We start from the raw sequence: 18,581 nt of genomic DNA, 5'->3' as shown, positions 1-18,581 counted from the left end.
CGTCGACCCGCCTCCCTCGACGCCACGGCGCCGCAGGACCTAGACTAGACGCCCAAGGTACGACCACCTCCTCCTTACTTCTCCATTCATGTCAATTAATCTACTTATAGCCGCAAGAAAGTCTGTTATGATTGCAGTTTTGAACAAAACTTAAAACTGTATCATTCTGCTCTGTTCAAGTCAAGATATTGTAGGACCTCGATTCTCAAAGTTTAGAGAAGAGGGAGATGATTGATCATTTTTGGCAAAAGTGTGTGTGTTGTAGCAGCACATGTGCAGTTCTGGTCATTTGACTATAACAAACTGTTAAAAATACAAAACCATTTGTACATTCAAGAAAAAAAAACTTTGTAAATGTCGGTTAGTTACACTAGCACATACCTGTGAGGAATAACTGCAACTTGAGGGCAGTATCTGCTGGTATATATGCAAGTGTTAGTTTTGAACAAATGCTGAATCACATCTCTGAATTAGGAACGACAGTGTGGGCCTGTCCTGGAACTTAAAACTTGGAACTGTATGCTGCTGCTCTGTTTGTGAATGTCTTGCTGCACACTTGGATGTCAAAATATTGTACTGCCTGGGAATAGATATGTACGGAAACTTTTGACAAATAAATGGTTACACTTCAGTTCAGAGAAGTACATGTACTCCTGTAGCATATATCCTCTTTTGAGTAGCATATAAATTGGTCAAATAAATCTTCGCTAGCCATCTCAACAAAGAGTACAACTTGAAGCAGCATTGGGAGCAAGGGATAAGTGGCTCACAAATAGATATAAACTATGAAATACTCCCTCCGTATCAAAATATAAGACGGTTTTTGACACTATGATAGTGTCAAAAATGACTTATATTTTGACAGGGAGGGGGTAGATTGCAAGGGTTCTCGCAAACATGGAGAGCCGCCGCAGGTCTTTTTCTCCTCCTTAGTCAATTAATTTACTTGTAGGTCTTGGCCCAGAGATTAAATTACTTACTGAATTAGAGTATAGTTATTATACTACCAGTTGGAGAAAAAATTAATGGAAATGTTGTGTTCAATCTGTAGTGATACGTACATCCATCCATGGATTTATCGGAAATGCACCGTAGGATTACTCTACTTTAATTTGGCCATGAGTCCTGCTTGTTCAAAGTTTGTTGAGCTGCTCTGAATGATTATCAGAAGTTTGCGTCAGTTAGCACCCAATTTTTATAATGATATATACAAGCATTCGAGTTAAGTTGAAAGCTATATTTGCATGCAGTTTTTTCCTTCTGAAATGTGTTTTTCTTCTTCTTCCTGTTTTGAGTAGTTTGCGTAAGTTTTCTGAAATGATGATGTATTTTTCGTAATTCAGCGAACCGTGAGATGGACTTAGAAGAAGAAACTGTCTCCTGATTGCAGTTGATTAATTAGTATATATGTTGTAGACTTGTAGCATACCTACCTCTATATGGTTTTATATTTCAACTTGATTTCTGAATATTCCAAACCACACGCGAAGTCCTTTCTTACAAGAAGAAGTTTCTCTTCATAACAGTGAACAAAACTACTGTCAATCAGCTCAATTCTAGTGCTGTTGGATTTTTCTCGATTGTATTCTTGCAGTTTTGAAAATTCAGTTTATTCGGTTACTGAAAATTCAGTTAATTCAGTTAGGCACACAAATTTTAGAACTTTTGTGTGCCCTAGTACTTGGTGTTTGTAGAAAACCAGGAGTGTCAATGGGACTAGAATTCACTTGTTCTTATATGGGTTTGTAAAACTTGTTCATGTACTGAACTACTAATGCCTTGTGATGCCTCTGAATTACTTGTGATCACATTGAGAAAGACTTGTAAAGATGATGATCATCTTTAACAGAAAACAATTTGTGATGATTTTGCTAGTTTGCTGGGTTTTGTCTCCGACCATCGTGTCGTGATGATTTTGCAGGTACCCCGAGAGGCCCTTGAGTTTGCCGGAATGTCGATTAACTTCCGTTCCGGCAAATTCGGGCACTCCATATGTCCTATTTTCAGCAAAGGTCATGCTGAAATTTTCCGTGAATTTTAGCATGACTTTGCTAAAAATAGGACATATGGGGTACTTGTGACTAATGCATGGGCCGGGGTATCTTAGTAGTTAATTAAGTAGGATCAAGTGCCCCGGCGTACTTGTGACTAATGCATGGCTTTTAGGGTGCCTCGGTGTCGATAAAAACCGAAATGATGAAAAGTTAGGCTTTTAGGGTGCCTTGGCGTCGAAAAACCCTCAATGATAAAAGCTTAGATTTTAGGATGCCTCAGTGTCGACAAACCCTAAATGATGAGACCATGATCTTGTTCCTTGACAATAACCAAAATTTTGACCAAACTTTGTTTCTATTTAGAGAGAAACATGGCCCACAACGATGAGGCCGGGGGTTCGGGCGGCAAGGCATTCTGGGAGCTGTCCCAGGAGATGGAGGAACAACCTCACTTGTATGAGGCCGCCGCCTTCCCCACCGATCCTGAGACCACGGATGGTGACGCCGAGGATGACCACACTGATGCCACCACTAATGGTGCCGCCGAGGATGCCACCACTGATGATGGCGGCGCACGCACTGATAGCAGCCAGCCGAAGAGGCAACGGAAGGACCGGCGCCCGATCGTGCTCCGCACCCTCAAGGAGGAAGTTACTGAAGTGGACTCCAACGGGAATCCAACGGCACCCGAACGAATAGTCAAGGGGTACTCGCTTCAGCTCGGGTGCATTGTCCGGAGCACCGTCTCGATCAACACCGAGAACCTGAGGCATCCTGACCGGGGGAATTTGCGCCACCTCCTCTTCACGAAGCTGCACGAACGATACAAGTTCCCCGCTGAATTCGAAAACACAAGCATCAAAGGGAATAAAGTGAAAAATGCTGCCCTCACGAAGATGAGCAAGGCCCTGTCTACTTGGAAAAGCAATGTGAAGAGAATGATCGAGAAAGGTGAGAGTTATGAGAAGATCAAGGAGAAAAATCCTTCGATCACCGAAGATGACTACAACGACTTCAAGATCAATTGCTCGAGCACCGCAAGCTCCCAATCAAGTGAGTGGGGGAAACAAATGCGGGAGCTGAACATAGGGGAACACACACTCGGTCCCGGCGGTTACAGAGTGGCGGAGCCTATATGGGACAAGGAGGAGGCGGACCGTGCCGAGCAAGGCCTACCGCCCCTCTTCGATAAATACGGTGACAAGCAGACCAGGAACTTTGTCAGGGCCCGGTACAAGAAGGACCCGAAAACAAAGGAGCTTACCACGGATCCGAAGACCAGGCGGCTTGAGCTTGTTCTGGTAAGGAATACACCCCCGCGTAATTAGCTCCATATGGTTGCATTCTAATTAATGAAGCCGAATTTCTAAATGGTTCACATTCCTTCTGCAGGCGACTGAAAGCAGTAGCGCGGGGTCGACTCAGAGCAACCCTTGGGACACCACTCTAAATAGGGGGTTGAATATAATGAAGAACAAGGATAAGCTCAGTAAGCCGACGTCAGCTGGTCGTGTGGCCGGCAAAGGCTTGTCGACAAAATGGGGGTCATACTATACCGCTGGTGTGCGGAAGGAGAAAAAGACCAGCTCGGAAAGCCAGGCGCGAGAGGTTCAAGAACTCAAGGCACAGGTGGTGCGGATTCCGGAGATTGTCCAAGAGCAAGTGGAACAACGACTCGGAGCGACGATCACCGCCCTTGTGCCTACCTTGATCTCGGGGTTGAGTGCGTGGATTGCGGGCGGCCAACAGGGGCCGCCCCCGATTCCTAGCTTCACGGCCAGCAACTCGCATAATGCGATGGCGGGGCCATTGGTGCCTCCGGCGGAGGCGGCATTGGTGTCTCCGACGCCGGCACGGGAGCTTAATGCACCCGGGTGTACGTCGGCCGGCACCTCTGCAGCAAGCGGCCCCTCCGTCAACTGCACGCCCGCCGTTGGCGGTGCCTCTACATTAGCCGAGCTCGACGCCATCATCACGGTAACTAATTAAGCCTCTCTCGGCCGAGGACTTCATCTCCTTGCCTTTGACTGGGCATCCCTGACGCCCTACATGTTTTCGCAGGGCGCCGCCGACGTTCCGTGCACTCTCCTCCACTTCGTGAACAACGAGTTGGTCGATGTCGCCAAGGGCAAAATCATTCAACCGGGCAACCCCTTGTTCCACGGTACCCAGATGCCACCCAACTTGTTTAGGGTTCAACTGGTTCGGGTGCTGCCAGGCTACGACGACTTGTTACCTCCGATTCGACCTGTCGGGGCCGACGATGATGACGTGATGACCCTCAGCGCCTGCCTGAGCTGGCCCCTGCTTTGGCCGAAGAGCCAGATTCGTTTGGGGGCGGGGGACACCACCCCAAAGACAACACCGCCAGTCGTGCCGGTGCCAAGTCGGCCCCATGGCAAGACCGCCGTAACGGTGCCGGACATCCCTATGCCACTGGATCCAAACATGCATATGGCACAGGATCAGAACGACGACGACGATGACGATGATACATTTGGCAACGTCGATCAGTACTTTGCCGAGCATGGGTACGATGGCGACTTCATGGGGCCTCCTTCTCAAGAACCAAACCCAACAAAAGACGTGTGCGATCTAGCTCGTACCGCGGAGAAGCCAAGTTGCAACAGGCGCCGTCTGGCGTTCAGCTCTCAGGAGACGCCTCCAGCTGCCGACTTCACCGAGCCTCAGATAGGCGAGGTGCGAAATATTATCAGCCCCAACACACTCAAGAAGGCGGTCTGTGAGCAGAACTCGGTCCCATTACAGGAGAAGAAGAAGGCACGCAAAAGAAAGACTAAGAAGGGTGCGAGCCAGCCGGCACCGAGTACGATCCGTGCTCAGGACGGGCCACCTTCACCGCGGGATATCTCGAGGAGGGTGCATGTGGCGGGTAGGGCGATGCTACCACCAAATATGCTCAATGCTGCAACCGGTGCTATGCGGAGTCTGCATGACAGTGTTCTTTCTTTGGAGAAGCGGCGTCTTAGAGAGAAGGATGTGGCATACCCGGTTTTCGTGGCCAAGGTGCCAGAGGGCAAGGGCTTTGTGGATGGCGACATCGGGGGTACGATCGTCTTGCGGTTTGATGACATCTTTGCTATGTTTAACCTTCATCCGCTGCACTACACCTTCGTTCGGCTATTTTCGCTGAGTATGGAGATGCGGATCATTCGCGACAAGACCCCGGACATCGTGATAGTCGACCCCTTCTACATGCGTGCCAAGATCTTGGGCAGCGCTGGGGACCGGCAAGTCGCGAGTTCTTACCTCGAAGGCGTCATTCAGGCAAACCAAGATAAGGATAACTTCCTCGTGCCTTACTTTCCCGAGTAAGTCCTCCCCTCAACCGGCCCGTAACATATGAATTCTTACTTTTCGATCATTTTTCTTTTAACATTCCGTGTTTTCTGCAGTGACACACGTTGCACGCTCATCCTCCTAAGCCCCAAATATTCCATGGCCACGTATTTCGACCCGGACCGTCAGTCGAACGTAGACTACAAAAATGTCAAGAAGGTTCTTGATGATGTTCTCCCCGGCTACGCCCAATCTGGAGGCACCTTCACCAGGCCTATTCGTAAGTACGGCAAGCACGTGTTCTCCCACAATACGACGTTCTGCTGCGTCAAGCAGCCGCCTGGCGGTCAGAAGGGTGCCTACTACGCCATCCATCACATGCGGGCGATCGTACGGGACCATCATCAACTTCTGCTACCGAGTAAACTCCAAGATTGGGCCGCGAGCGTGTCGGCAATCCAGGACGCGGACCTCCGACAAGAATTCTTTCGCATCCAGTCGGAGTTTGCGGAAATCATCCATCAAGATGTCCTTCGTACCTCGGGGCAGTTCTACCTCAGAAATCAACCGTCCAACAGTGACATCGACACAATGCTACAAATGCAGGATGACAACGCCCGTTGTTTCATGACTCCCACGATAGTCGGCGGCTTCATCCACGCTCCGGTCCCTTGAGTCGAGTTGTCTAGTTCTGAAACATCGATTGGCTCATGTTGTAATTAAACTTTAATGAACTTGTAGTATGTCTCTTTGGTTTCGAGAGTCGTTCAACTTAGATGTAATCGATGCTATTAATGTCTTGCTTTTCTCTTCCGATCGTTCTGTTGCATAATTATATATTGCTTATGTATTGTCTGTGAATTGGTACTAACGTTTCGTTTGGCTAGTGCATAGCGATGCCGACGTATGTCGTGTACAAGGGTAAGGTTCCCGGAGTCTACGATGAATGGGAGGAGTGTCGGAGACAGGTTCACCGATTCAGCGGTAACAGTTACAAAGGGTACACCACTAGGGCCGAGGCCGAATCTAGATACGCCCGCTATCTAGCGGGAGAGGGGAGGGAGCGTTGGAGGAACCGGATGAAGACGAGTTTCATCGTGATGATGCTCATCGTGATGACCGCAGCTCTCTTCTATGTGATGGTAGTTTAGATGATCGATATCGACTTGTAATGCGAAGACAAACTCGCTACTCGCGGTCTCGAGACTTGTAATATAATGTTCTATCTTTGTTCGGTCTTTTTAATTCGGAGACTAATATGATGAATTGTATTCGGAGACTAATATGATGAATTGTATTCAAAGACTAATCTTCTATTGTATTTGATGAATCTATTGTTGATGTGTGCTGTCTATATTTTGTCAAATTATATATTTTGTAACCTGTGCAAAAAACAGAAAATAAAAAAATAAAAAAAACCTAATATTCATACTAATGGCGCATCACACGACAGTGCGCCATTAGTATGACAGTGCATACTAATGGCGCATCACCGGGTAGTGCGCCATTAGTATGCTGCGGTTACTAATGGTGCATCCAGAGGTGGTGCGCCATTAGTATGCCATAGCACCTGGGTATACATGCCCCCTGGGAGGCATACTAATGGCGCACCCTCGCATATACTAATGGCGCACCAGGTGGTGCGCCATTAGTATACCAGATACTAATGGTGCACCAGGTGGTGCGCCATTAGTAAAAATTACTAATGGCGTGCTATCAATGGCGCACCAGTGATGCGCCATTAATGGCCATATTAGGTGCGCCATTAGTAGTGGTATTTCTAGTAGTGGTTAGTCCCAAAAATGATATAAAAGTGTAAAGTAAAGCCCATAAACATCCAAAACGGGTAATATAATAGCATGGAACAATCAAAAATTATAGATACGTTGGAGACGTATCCAGCATCCCCAAGCTTAATTTCTGCTCGTCTTCAAGTAGGTGAATGATAAAAATAGAATTTTTGATGTGGAATGCTACCTAGCATAATTCTCAATGTAATTTTCTTTATTGTGGCATGAATGTTCAGATCCAAATGATTAAAATAAAAGTTCATATTGACATAAGAAATAGTAATACTTCAAGCATACTATCAAAGCAATCATGTCTTCTCAAAATAACATGGCTAAAGAAAGTTATCCCTACAAAATCATATAGTCTGGCTGTTGCTCTATCTTCATCACACAAAGTATTTAATCATGCACAACCCCGATGACAAGCCAAGCAATTGTTTCAAACTTTCACGCAATACATGAGCGTGAGCCATGGACATAGCACAATATGTGGAGTAGAATGGTGGTTGTGGAGAAGACAAAAAAGGAGAAGATAGTCTCACATCAACTAGGCATATCAACGGGCTGTGGAGATGCCCGTTAATAGATATCAATGTGAGTGAGTAGGGATTGCCATGCAACGGATGCACTAGAGCTATAAATGTATGAAAGCTCAACAAAAGAAACTAAGTGGGTGTGCATCCAACTTGCTTGCTCACGAAGACCTAGGGCATTTTGAGGAAGCCCATCATTGAAATATACAAGCCAAGTTCTATAATGAAAAATTCCCACTAGTATATGAAAGTGACAACATAGGAGACTCTCTATCATGAAGATCATGGTGCTACTTTGAAGCACAAGTGTGGTAGAAAGGATAGTAGCATGGTCCCTTCTCTCTTTTTCTCTCATTTTTTTACTTGGCCTTTCTCTTTTTTTTGGCATTTCTCTCTCTTTTTTTATAAAGTCCGAAGTCTCATCCCGACTTGTGAGGGAATCATAGTCTCCATCATATTTTCCTCACTGGGACAATGCTCTAATAATGAAGATCATCACACTTTTATTTACTTACTACTCAAGATTTGTAACGCCCAGGACCGATGCTCCAGATGCCTTCCTTTAATTTAGTTGTTGTCGTGTGTTTATTATATTTGTTGCGTTATCATATTTGTTTTTTATATTTCATTCTTCTATGTTGATGCCATGATCATGATGAGTGCCATTGCCATATTTTTCTTCTTGCATCATGTTCATATTTTATTATATAGTATTGTGCCATCTTTGATTGTTTGCCATGTTCATCTCATCTTGTTATATGCTACATGACATGGATGTGCCTCTTGTCTTTTCTTATTGCATTATATCATGATCATCATGTGGGTTGCATTCTTCATGTTGATGTGTTGGTTATGTACTCTCCATCTTCCCCTCCTCCTCCTATGGTTGTTTGCCTCTTCATCTTTTCCCCAAGGCCCTTCTCGAAGTGCAAACCATTTCACCTCCCCCTTCATTCTTCTTTCATGTTTTGCAAGTGACATTATTTCCTGCCTCCAATAATGTTCATTCCTTCCCCAAGAATCAATCACATTTCCCACACCCCCTTTGCCGATTTTCAGATCATTTGAGGATGTTTTGGTTGGGTTCAAAAATGGCTCAAGTTTGAATTTAATTCAAACTTGTATTATTTTTCTACCTCTAAAAGTTGCCAGAACAATTTATTCAAAGAGCACCTATTTCTAGCAGTAGAGGGATATATTTATATCTCGCATATTCCTTCCCCAACACCCTCTGACCTTTTCCCTTTTCTTTCCTGTGGATTATATATTTGCAGAAAGATTTTTAAGAGAGAAAATAAAAGAGGCCTCCCAGCCGCATCACACTTGGCCCACCCGCTCCCAGCAAACCCGCAGCCCACCTTAGAGCCTCCCCGGTAAATTTCCAGCGTTGCACCCTCGCGACCCCACCTGCCAGCCTCCCCCTTCCCTCCTTTTCTTCCTCCTCTGCCAGGCGCTCCCTCTCATAGTAAATCTTCAGGAACTAGGCACATGGCCACCGTGGCTACCACGGCGCTCGCGCCCCTCCTATTTAACCCCGCAGCCTCCGCCCTAGGGTTCCTCCTCCTCCCTCTTTTCCCCTCCGTGCCGCCGCCACAAGTAAGCGGCACCCACGCACCTGCTTCCCCGCCTCCAGGGGCCATGGCCGGCTCGGGCACGACCTCGCCGCCGGCCTAACCCTCCTCTGTGGCCTCCCCTCCGTCATCTACTCGCTCGAGAACACTGCCCCGGACCCATTCTGACGATGAGCCGTGCCCAAGGATCACCAAGTTAGGCTACCTCCCCGTCGTCATCTTCCTCCCCTGCTTCATGGACAGTGCCTTCCCTCGTCGCTTCCGCTCGTCCCCGACCCCGATCGACTCCAGCAACACTCCCACGGTGAAGCCTCCGCTCCTCCCCGTCTCTCTCTCTGGTCTCGTTGTCCGCATGTCCGTCGATCCGCGCAACCCCGAAGTCGTCCGCCATGGCCGACCAGGGGAACGAGTTCAAGCTCGTGCCTTGCCTCTTCTGCACAACACCCACACACGCGCAACGCGCGCGGCTCGTGTCCCAAATCCGCACGCCCGCCGCAGGTCCATAACCCCAACGGTCGTCGCTTATGCTTGCCCTCACCGTCGGTTGTCGCTGTGCAGCCATGGCCAAGCTCGACCATTGTTGGATAGCTCAAAATAGCCTGGGAGCACTTTGCATCACAAACACTAAGCTAGCCAAGTGGTTCCTCCCTCATGCACACATCCAGGAGGTCCTTGGTTCGATTCCTAGGTGCCCCAATTTTTTCTCTGTTTTTTCCTTTACTGTTGCACGCACACACCCATAGTCAGTTGGGCCTGATTCCAGTTCTGGGCCGCTGCACTATGTTGCTTCTGGCCCGCGTATGTGTTTTTTCCTGCTGTGTGGTTTTAGCATTGTTGGATAGCTCAAAATAGCTTGGGAGCACTTTGCATCACAAACACTAAGCTAGCCCAGTGGTTCCTCCCTCGTGCACACATCCAGGAGGTCCTTGGTTCGATTCCTAGGCGCCCCAATTTTTGCTCTGTTTTTTCCTTTACTGTTGCACGCACACACCCATAGTCGGTTGGGCCCGATTCCAGTTCTGGGCCGCTGCACTATGTTGCTTCTGGCCCGCGTATGTGTTTTTTCCTGCTGTGTGGTTTTAGCATTTTCCCGTGCATGCATATTTGCAGAAATGCCATCATTTTGAATTGTGCATAGCTAAATATCCATGCATCCAAATAGATCATGTCATATATGTAAAATCCTTAGAATTTCATCTAGTTTCACATTATGCCACTTCCATCCATGTTTAAAATGCTTAAACTTGTTGTTTGCTTTATTTTTGCATAAATGCCATGTTAAAATGATTTTTTTCATAACTAAATAACCGTAGCTCCAATTTTAATAAACTTTATATGTAAATGGGGTGGAAAAATGCATAGATTAACATGGTAAACTTTGTTTTACTGCTTAACAACATTAAAATATGATTTAGGGCAGAACAGTACCAAATTCGAAATATGGACATGGGGGTTTTCTGGAATTGTTGTTTGTTGTTCCGGCCTCATTTAAACTTGCCTAGATAGGTAGTTTAATTGTGCTTCACCTCTTGCCATGTTTAACAATATTTAATATTGTTTGGTAGCTTAAACGAGATTAAACTAAATATGTCAATGTGGTGCTTCGTCAATATGCAACTCGTTGCATATTGAGCTCCACTTAACTTGAAGTGTTGTTTATGCACTTTGCCATGCCATGCCTTATTAAACCGAACATGCATCATACTTGATTGTGCATCATGCCATGTTTATGTGTGGTGTGTTTACCATGTTGTGTGCTTCTTCTCGATAGTTCCTGTTTCGTTACGATCGTGAGGATTCGTTCGTCTAGGCTTGGTTCGTCTTCGTGGCTTCATCTTCTTCATGGACTCGTTCTTCTTCCTAGCGGGATTTCAGGCAAGATGGCCGCTACCCTGGATCTCACTACTATCATTGCTATGCTAGTTGCTTCGTTCTATCGCTATGATGCGCTACCTATCACTAGTTCTTCAAGCCTTCCAATTTGCCATGTCAGCCTCAAACGTTTTCACCCTTCCCAGCAAACCGTTGTTTGGCTATGTTACCGCTTTGCTCAGCCCCTCTTATAGCGTTGTTAGTTGCAGGTGAAGTTGAAGATTGCCCCATGCTGGACAGGATGATGTTGTGATATCACAATATCTCTTATTTAATTAATGCATCTATATACTTGGTAAAGGGTGGAAGGCTCGGCCTTATGCCCGGTGTTTTGTTCCACTCTTGCCGCCCTAATTTCCGTCATACCAGTGTTATGTTCCTTGATTTTGCGTTCCTTACACGGTTGTGTGATTTATGGGACTCCCTTGACAGTTCGCTTTGAGTAAAACTCCTCCAGCAAGGCCCAACCTTGGTTTTACCATTTGCCTCACCTAGCCTTTTTCCCTTGGGAGTCGCGCTCTCGAGGGTCATCTTTATTTTACCCCCCCCCCCGGGCCAGTGCTCCTTCGAGTCTTGGTCCAAACTAGAGCATCGTGTGGGACCGTCCCTTGGCAACTTGGGTTATGTTGGTACCTGTACGCTTAGCTTATCCGGTGTGTCCTGAGAACGAGATATGTGCAGCTCCTATCGGGATTTGTCGGCACATCCGGGCGGTCTTGCTGGTCTTGTTTTACCATTGTTGAAATGTCTTGTAAACCGGGTTTCCAAGACTGATCGGGTCTTCCTGGGAGAAGGAATATCCTTCGTTAACCGTGAGAGCTTGTGATGGGCTAAGTTGGGACACCCCTGCAGGGTATAAACTTTCGAGAGCCGTTGTTAATGCCCGGTTGTAGAGAACTTTACACCAAATTCGAATTAAAACGCATAAACCGCGTGTGTAGCCGTGATGGTCTCTTTTTGGCGGAGTCAGGGAAGTGAACATGGTTTTGTGTTATGTTTGACATAAGTCGGAGTTCAGGATCACTTCTTGATCATTGCTAGCTTCACGACCGTTCCGTTTGCTCTCTTCTGGCTCTTATTTGCGTAAGTTAGCCATGATACTTTGCTTAGTCGCTGCTGCAACCTCACCACTTTACCCCTTCCTTTCCCTTTAAGCTTTGCTAGTCTTGATACCCATGGTAATGGGATTGCTGAGTCCTCGTGGCTCACAGATTACTACAACAACAGTTGTAGGTGCAGATTGCGATGATCATGACGCGACAACGATGTTTGCTTGTTTTGGAGTTCTTCTTCTGCTTCTTCTTCGATCAGGGGATAGGTTCCAGGTCGGCAGCCTGGGCTAGCAGGGTGGATGTCGTTTGAGTTTCTGTTTGTGTTTCATCCATAGTCGGATGGTGTTCTTATGTTAGATGATGTCGTGTGGCATTGTATGCCTTTTGTATGTATCCCCATCTATTATGTAATGTTGATGTAATGATATCCACCTTGCAAAAGTGTATCAATATGCGATTCTATCCTTGGTGGGACCTTCCAGTCTCTTTAGGATAGTATCGCATATTGGGTGTGACAAGATTACAATTCGATATTTAGAACAAAATATGACTCTATATTAATGCCTCTGGTGGTGTACCGGGATATGCAATGAATCAAGAGTGACATGTATGAAAATTATGAACGTGGCCTTGCTACAAATACGATGTCAACTACATGATCATGCAAAGAGCAATATGACAATGATGATGCGTGTCATATAAACGGAACGGTGGAAAGTTGCATGGCAATATATCTCGGAATGGCTATGGAAATGCCATAATAGGTAGGTATGGTGGCTGTTTTGAGGAAGGTATATGGTGGGTGTATGGTACCGGTGAAAGTTGGGCGGCACAAGAGAGGCTAGCAATGGTGGAAGGGCAAGAGTGCGTATAATCCATGGACTCAACATTAGTCATAAAGAACTCATATACTTATTGCAAAAATCTACAAGTCATTGAAAACAAAGTAGTACGCGCATGCTCCTAGGGGGATAGATTGGTAGGAAAACACCATCGCTCGTCCCCGGCCGCCACTCATAAGGAAGACAATCAGTAAATAAAATTGTGCTCCAACTTCATCACAAAGCGGTTCACCATAAGTGCATGCTACGGGAATCACAAACTTCAACACAAGTATTCTTTGAATTCATAATCACCCAACTAGCATGACTCTAATATTACCACCTCTATATCTCAAAACAATTATCAAGTATCAAATTGATCATAGCATCCAATTCACTTTCTATGATAGTTTTTATTATACCCAACTTGGATGCCCATCATTCTAGGACCAATTTCCTAACCATAGCAAATACCATGATGTTCTAAGAGACTCTCAAAATAATATAAGTGAAGCATGAGAGATCAACAATTTCTACAAAATTAAGCCACCGCTGTGCTCTAAAAGATATAAGTGAAGCACTAGAGAAAAAATTATCTAGCTCAAAAGATATAAGTGAAGCACATATTGTATTCTAATAAATTCTAAATAAAGTGGGATTCTCCCAAAAGGTGTGTACAGAAAGTTTGATTGTGGTAATCTAAAAAGCAAAGACTAATATCATACAAGACGCTCCAAGCAAAACACATATCATGTGGCGAATAAAAATATAGCTCCAAGTAAAGTTACCAATAGACGAAGACGAAAGAGGGGATGCCTTCAGGGGCATCCCCAAGATTAGGCTTTTGGTTATCCTTGAGTATTTTGGGATGCCATGGGCATCCCCAAGCTTAGGCTATTGCCACTCCTTATTCCATAGTCCATCAAATCTTTACCCAAAACTTGAAAACTTCACAACACAAAACTCAACAGGAAATCTCATAAGCTTCGTTAGTGCAAGAAAGAAAAACCACCACATAAGGTACTGTAATTAACTAATTCTTTATTTATATTGGTGTTAAACCTACTGTATTCCAACTTCTCTATGGTTCATACCCCCAATACTAGCCATAGATGCATCAAAATAAGCAAACAACTCACGAAAAACAGAATCTGTCAAAAACAGAACAGTCTGTAGCAATCTGTAACTCTCGAATACTTATGGAACTCTAAAAATCCTACGAAATTAGGAAGTTCTTGTAAATTTGTCTATGGATCTACAGAAAAAAGAATCAGCGCGAACGCACATTTCTTTGAATTACTAAAATTATTTTCATGCGTGCAAAGTTTCTGTTTTTCAGCAGAATCAAATTAACTAACACCGTAGGTTACCCTATAGGTTCTACTTGGCACAAACACTAACTAAAACATAAAAACACATCTAAACAGAAGCTAGATGAAATATTTATTACTAAACAGAAGCAAAAAGCAAAAAACTAAAATAAAATTGGGTTGCCTCCCAATTAGCGCTATTGTTTAACGCCCCAAGCTAGGCATAAAAGCGAGGATAGATCTAAGTAGTGCCATAATAATAATATAGATCACGAAAACTCATCTCATATTCTCTATGTTCAGCGGCAAGTTTTATTTGAGGCAAGCAAAATTAATCAAAAGGGCTAAATTTAATGGGACAAAAGTCCCCAAGATCAATCTCAGGAGGTATGGGCTCCTCTTTTGGCCCTTCATATTGCACAACCAATTCATCATTATAAATATTCTTTTGACAGAACCTCTCGAGTCTACACTCAGGAGAATATCCTAGCTCATTATTCCGAATAGCAAAATCATTATTGAGTTCAAATTTTTTATCAACTAGAACAGTGGTAGGAACCTTTTTTCTAAGGTTTTCATTAAAAGCAATATAGTCCAAAGATTCGAAACACATAATTTCCTCTTGATCAAAGAGGATCGCCTCTATGGGAGGACGACCGGCGTCCACCCTATAGTGCACAAAAATTTCTTTGGCTTCTTTTATTATAAATCTAAACTCATGTGCCAAAAAGATAATAGCTGCACGCTTAACAAAAGAATGCTCAATATTAGAAAATTCTAGGAAAATTCTTTGTATGCAAGGATGCATGTGCATAAACTGTCTTTCAAGTTCAACTATAAGCATGGCAATAGCATCCGCAAGACTACTAGTTCTATGCAATATAGAATCACCCATAGAACGTAAAGCACCGACACAAGTAAAGAAATCTTGAATAACCCCTTTTCCAATAATATTACCACTACCGATTCGAAACTTCTTAGTATGCAAGATAGGGGGTTCTTCAGCAGGAGCATCAGAATTTTCCATGTTATCATTATTGTCCATATCGACGATAATCTCCCCAATTTCAGACATAACGGCAGAAGAAGCGAGGAGAAAGAGGAAGAGGGAGGCCAATGGCAAATAATGTAATGCGAGGGAGATGAGTTTGTGATGGGTACTTGGTATGTCTTGACTTGAGCAAAGACCTCCCTGGCAACGGTGCCAGAAATCCTTCTTACCACGTCTTGGGCTTGCGTTGGTTTTAATGGAGAGGAAAGGGTCATGCAGCAAGAGTAGCGTAAGTATTTCCCTTAGTTTTTGAGAAACAAGGTATCAATCCAGTAGGAGGCTCCTCAGAAGTCCCACGCACCTGCACAAACAAACAAGAACCTCGCAACCAACGCAATAAAGGGGTTGTCAATCACCTCACGGCCACTTGAAAAAGTGAGATCTGATAGAGATAATATGATAAGATAAATATTTTTGGTATTTTTATAATATAGATTGGAAAATTAAAGATGCAAATAAAAGTATATGGAAAACTTATATGATTAAAGATAGACCCGGGGACCATAGGTTTCACTAGTGGCTTCTGTCAAGATAGCATAAGTATTACGATGGGTGTACAAATTACTGTCGAGCAATTGATAGAAAAGTGAATAATTATGAGATTGTCTAGGCATGATCATGTATATAGGCATCACGTCCGTGACAAGTAGACCAACTCCTGCCTGCATCTACTACTATTACTCCACACATCAACCGCTATCCAGCATGCATCTAGAGTATTAAGTTCATAAAGAACAGAGTAACGCATTAAGAAAGATGACATGATGTAGAGGGATAAAATCATGCAATATGATATAAACCCCATCTTTTTATCCTCGATGGCAACAATACAATACATGCCTTGCTGCCCCTGTTGTCATTGGGAAAGGACACCGCAAAATTGAACCCCAAGCTAAGCACTTCTCCCATTGCAAGAAAGATCAATCTAGTAGGCCAAACCAAATTGATAATTCGAAGAGACTTGCAAAGATAACTTAATCACACATAAAAAATTCAGAGGAGATTCAAATATTTCTCATAGATAAACTTGATCATAAACCCACAATTCATCGGATCTCGACAAACACACCGCAAAAAGAGTTACATCGAATAGATCTCCAAGAAGATCGAGGAGAACTTTGTATTGAGATTCAAAGAGAGAGAAGAAGCCATCTAGCTAATAACTATGGACCTGACAGTCTGTGGCAAACTACTCACAACTCATCGAAGAGGCCTTGGAGATGACGTAGAGTCCCTCCATGGTCAATTCCCCCTCTGGCGGAGCACCGACGAAGGCTCCAAGATGGGATCTCGCGGATATAGATGGTTGCGGCTGTGGAATTAGGTTTTCGTGGTCTGTTCTGATGTTCTCGTGGTACGTGGGTATATATAGGAGGAAGAAGTAGGTCGGTGGACGCTCGAGGGGCCCTGATACGTCTCCAACGTATCTATATTTTTTGATTGTTCCATACTATTATATTACCCCTTTTGGATGTTTATGGGCTTTCATTTACACATTTATATCATTTTTGGGACTAACCAACTAACCGCAGGCCCAGCCCATATTGCTGTTTTTTTGCCTATTTCAGTATTTCAAAGAAAAGGAATATCAAACGGAGTCCAAACGGAATGAAACCTTCGGGAGCGTGATTTTTTGAACGAACGTGATCCAGAGGACTTGGAGTGCAAGTCAAGAAGCAGCCGAGGCCTCCACGAGATAGGAGGCCGCCCCCCTATAGGGCGCGCCCCCCTATCTTGTGGGCCCCTCGGGCGGCCACCGACGTACTTCTTCCTCCTATATAAGCCTACATACCACGAAAACATCCAGGGAGCCAACGAAACACAATTTCCACCGCCGTAACCTTCTGTATCCGCGAGATCCCATCTTGGAGCCTTCGCCGGCGCTCCGCCGGAGGGGGAATCGACCACGGAGGGCTTCTACATCAACACCATAGCCCCTCCGATGAGTTGTGAGTAGTTTACCATAGACCTTCGGGTCCATAGTTATTAGCTAGATGGCTTCTTCTCTCTTTTTGGATCTCAATACAATGTTCTCCCCCTCTCTTGTGGAGATATATTCGATGTAAACTCTTTTTGCAGTGTGTTTGTCGAGATCCGGTGAATTGTGGGTTTATGATCAAGTTTATCTATGAGAAATATTTGAATCACCTCTGAATTCTTTTATGTATGCTTGAGTTATCTTTGCAAGTCTCTTCGGATTATCAGTTTGGTTTGGCCTACTAGATTGATCTTTCTTGCCATGGGAGAAGTGCTTAGCTTTGGGTTCAATCTTGCGGTGTCCTTACCCAGTGACAGCAGAGGTTGCAGGGCACGTTTTGTATTCTTGCCATCGAGGATAAAAAGATGGGGTTTATATCATATTGCATGAGTTTATCCCTCTACATCATGTCATCTTGCTTAAGGCGTTACTCTGTTCTTATGAACTTAATACTCTAGATGCAGGCAGGAGTCGGTCCATGTGTGGAGTAATAGTAGTAGATGTAGGCAGGAGTCGGTCTACTTGTTGCGGACGTGATGCCTATATACATGATCATGCCTAGATAATCTCATAACTATTCGCTTTTCTATCAATTGCTCGACAATAATTTGTTCACCCACCGTAATACTTATGCTATCTCGAGAGAAGCCTCTAGTGAAACCTATGGCCCCCGGGTCTATCTCTTATCATATTTGCTTTCAATCTACTTTTGTTTGCATCTTTACCTTTTGCATCTATATTATAAAATACCAAAAGTATATTTATCTTATCATACTATCTCTATTAGATCTCACTTTTACAAGTGGCCGTGAAGGGATTGACAACCCCTTTATTGCGTTGGTTGGGAGTTCTTTGTTTGTTTGTGTAGGTGCGTGGGACTTTTGAGGAGCCTCCTACTGGATTGATACCTTGGTTCTCAAAAACCGAGGGAAATACTTACGCTACTATTGTTGTATCACCCTTTCCTCTTCAAGGAAAACCAATGCAAGCTCAAGACGTAGCAAGAAGGTTTTCTGGCGCCGTTGCCGGGGAGGTCTTCATTCAAGTCAAGACATACGAAGTACCCATCACAAACTCATCTCCCTCACATTTACATTATTTGCCATTTGCCTCTCGTTTTCCTCTCCCCCACTTCACCCTTGATGTTTTATTCTCCCTCTCTTTCCCAATCTCCTCCTCTCTTTCGCTTGCCGTTTTTCTGTTTGCTTGTGTGTTGGATTACTTGTTGCCATGGCGTAAGATAATACCAAATTGTGTGATTTCTCAAATACCAATAATAATGATTTTCTTAGTACTCCGATTGCTCCTC

Source organism: Triticum dicoccoides, chromosome 4B, assembly GCF_002162155.2.
Source record: "Triticum dicoccoides isolate Atlit2015 ecotype Zavitan chromosome 4B, WEW_v2.0, whole genome shotgun sequence".
NCBI lineage: Eukaryota > Viridiplantae > Streptophyta > Magnoliopsida > Poales > Poaceae > Triticum > Triticum dicoccoides.
Note: the sequence above shows the minus strand (reverse complement) of the source record.